Source organism: Sinocyclocheilus grahami, unplaced genomic scaffold (genome assembly GCF_001515645.1).
Source record: "Sinocyclocheilus grahami isolate Dianchi unplaced genomic scaffold, SAMN03320097.WGS_v1.1 scaffold74.1, whole genome shotgun sequence".
Taxonomy (NCBI): domain Eukaryota; kingdom Metazoa; phylum Chordata; class Actinopteri; order Cypriniformes; family Cyprinidae; genus Sinocyclocheilus; species Sinocyclocheilus grahami.
In genome coordinates this window covers 834,212-837,972 of record NW_015505253.1, presented here as the reverse complement: position 1 = coordinate 837,972, position 3,761 = coordinate 834,212, and the positions used below count along the sequence as shown (strand labels likewise).

The following is a 3,761-nucleotide window of genomic DNA, read 5'->3' as shown; positions in this document are numbered from 1 at the left end:
TACAAATACCATGGTTAAACTATGGTTGGTGTAGCAAAACCATGGTTAATTTGTGGTTACCATAGTTGAACTAAATAAACCATATTTTATTATTATTATTATTTAATTTGGTTTTATTTGTGGTAAAACCATGGTTAATTTTCATAAGGGTAGTGGCAGACACTATTTGCACCTCAGTTAATAGCAGAGCATTATAAAACATGTAGCCTAACAACACATTTAGGCTAGTGTACATACAGATCTATACATGTTAAAATCATTACAGATGCAGCTTATCGGGGGTTTGGTTCCTAAAGTACATTCTTATACCTAATTCTGTCCTGCTAATCCACGTGGTTCCCTCGAAGGGAGCCACGGTTTTGATGGTAACAGTTAGCTGATCGATATGCGTCACATCCAATTTTACATTGTTCTAAAATATTAGTAGGCCTATGTATATAGGCTACCCCCTTAGGCACTATATTTTCCACTTTTAGAATATGTTTTTATCTAAAATAAATGCCTTTCCGAGCTGTTTTGAGAATGGGAATTGAGAGAATAACGGAAACAGGAAAAGACAGAACTCTAGCTGTTCGGCGAATGGGAATTGAGAGAATAATGGAAACAGGAAAAGACGGAACTCCGGTCAGTCGGTCGCTCCAAAAGCAACAGGGGCATTATCCAGAAATTTTACAGCCATTTCCATTAACCCTAAAAGACAAGGTGAATGTGATTTCACCAAGTGCAACATGTTCCTGGAACAACATTCAAATCAACCAATCAGAACTGAGGGATAAGTTTACTAGAAATGTCAATTTTAGAGTTAGGTGCTTCTACACCCTTGTTATTCAACCATCATTTCCCTCTGATTTTTGGGATAAATTATGGGTAGGGTTAGGTTTAGGGGTAGGGATAGGGTTAGGTATATATTTTTGGACAATAATGTTGATCCAGGAACATGTCTTACTTGGCAAAATCACGGTGACCGAAAGACAACGCAATGAAGTGCAATAGATTCAAAATACAGGTGAAACACCTGTATAAAAAAAAAAACAAAAAAAACAATAATACAGAAAAGTGTAATAAACTTAATTCATATTTTTTTTAGCATCGTCCCCATTGAGCAATACAGGATTTTCTTTCTTTCTTTCTTAAACTTTATTTTAATTCTCATCAGGTATTTAACTCTTATTATAGACTAAAAAAATGTCAGTATATTTGCCAGCACTGCAGATGTCCGTGTTGTAGATATCCAAGCAATAATTTGAGACACAAAAAATACTGTGATTATGTGAATACTTAAGCCACAAGCCACATGTATGTTTCCTTATTTTAGAGGATAGTAGCACACGCATAATTTAAGCAATGCATTTCACAAAAAAAAAAAAAGATTTTACAGAATAATATGTGAAGCATAAAGGCATATTATAGTCAATACAAACTACAGCGTCAAAAAAGACTACTTATGCATTTACAGTTCTAAAATAAAACACTTCCTAAAGCATAATGTGAGAATTTTGTTTTCATTATCTTTTTGTTATCTCTCTTTTATAAAACAATGTTGAACAGGTGGACAGGAGGGAGAAAGGATGTGATCTGGACTCAAAGCATGCTAGAGCACTTGCACAGCCCTGATGATGTTAGGTTTTCATCTGGCATTTCCATATATAAAATCAGCATCAGAATCATAACCCTTAAAGGAAAATTTAAAGAGGTCAGTAATATTTTAGCTTTTTTTTCTAGACACTTGAAGTATATTTATGCAAGTGATAAATATACTCACACGGTAGGATTTTGGCTCACTGTGGTGCACGAGGAACAATAAGAATGTATAAATTACATAGCCTAAATATTTGCATTTGTATAGACTTGTGTGATTTTATTTAAAACCTATGCCAAACAGCAAAATAAAAGAACAAATACATTGCTTCTGAATTACAAAAATTCTACAATTTGTTTTTCCATTATAACAACCAATACTAAAGATCCCAGGTCAGAAATCTTTAAATGGCATGGGGACTTTTACTATGACACCCTACATTCAACAGGCTACTATTATTTTGCTGTGTAACATGAGTACAATGAAATTAGACTTTGAGGGACTCATATGTCTTTCAAATGCACTACTGTACCTCTTTGGTGATGGCATATGAGGTTTGAAGAAAGGCTTGTTTCCTGACACTGTACATGTGTTGTTTGCCCTGTTAAGAGAAAAGGTTAAAGGGATAGTTCACCCAACAATGAAAATTTGATGTTTATCTGCTTACCTCCCAGGGCATCCAAGATGTAGGTGACTTTGTTTCTTCAGTAGAACACATTTGATGACTTTTAACTCCAACCGTTGCAGTCTATCAGTCGTATACTGCATGGCAATGATAACAAAATCTATGAGAGTAAAAACACATGCACAGACAAATACAAATTAAACCCTGCGGCTCGTGACGACACATTGATGTCCTAAGACACAAAACGATTGGTTTGTGCCAGAAACCGAACAGTATTTATGTAATTAATACACCACTATGTCCAACTGTCTTTGGGCGCGCGCACGCATCCGGTGCGTGAGGTGTGTACGCGCTCTGTACGTGACCTCACTCATCCTCCTCGTTCGCCAGCCGGCAGTAGCGGGCGGTTCGAGCGCGTCAACAAAGGCCCTACTCACGCACCCTCTGCCAACCCGTGGAACCAGGTGAGCCTTGCACCCCACACTCACACCCCTCTCCGGCCCGCTCACAAGCCGCCACAAGCCACCCGCGTTGGGTCCCTGTGTTCCACCTCGCTGCCCGTTCCACCTCGCTGCCCCACTGCGGGTATGGCGGAGGGTTCGCTGGTCCCGCTTGCATGGTATCTTGGTGCCTGGCTAGCACTACCCAGCCCGTCTCGCTGGCTTCGGCGGGCCATCAGCCTCGGCTATGCGATTCAGTTTGCCAGACAGCGCGCCTCACAGAGGAACGTGCTCGGTCGGTGCTAGCCTGCTTGAATACGTTCAAGGGCAGGACAGCAGTCCCACTGATACTTTTTCAGAGGCTCCTGGGGGATATGGCAGCCGCAGTGTCACTTACACTGCTCGGCCTGTTACATATGAGACCGCTCCAGCACTGGCTTTATGGCCGAATCCCGAGGTGGGCATGGAAGCGCGGCACTCACCGGGTCCAAGTCACACCGGCCTGTCGCCAAACCTTCACCCCGTGGTCAGATCTTGCATTCCTCCGGGCAGGGGTGCCCCTAGAGCAGATCTCCAGGCATGCTGTGGTCTACACGGATGCCTCCACCACCGGGTGGGGTGCCACGTACAACGAGCATGCAGTCTCAGGGGTTTGGACGGGACCGCAGCTGCATTGGCACATCAATTGCCTAGAGTTGTTGGCAGTGCGCCTTGCCTTGAACAGTCTCAAAGGGTGCTTACGAGGCAAGCACGTACTGGTCTGAACGGACAACACAGTGACCATTGCATACATCAACCGACGAGGTGGTCTGCACTCCCATCGCATGTCGCAACTCGTCCGCCACCTCCTCCTTTGGAGTTGGAAGGTTCTGAGGTCACTTCGTGCTGTTCACATTCCGGGCCTGCTCAACCGTACAGCCGACGAGCTGTCTCGAGCAATGTTCTCGGGAGAATGGCGACTCCATCCCCAGACGGTCCAGCTGATTTGGAGACGTTTTGGAGCTGCTCAGGTAGACCTGTTTGCTTCTCCAGAAACCTCTCACTACCAGTTGTTCTACTCCCTGACCGAGGGAACACTCGGCACAGATGCACTGGCACACAGCTGGCCGCAGGGCCT

At 43.3% G+C, this 3,761-nt stretch overlaps 1 pseudogene; it reads right to left on the bottom strand.

Annotated features, from left to right (window-relative positions):
- Positions 1-2,102: 2,102 nt before the first annotated feature.
- LOC107585774 (uncharacterized) overlaps positions 2,103-3,761 on the bottom strand; it is a 12,813-nt pseudogene continuing 11,154 nt past the window's right edge.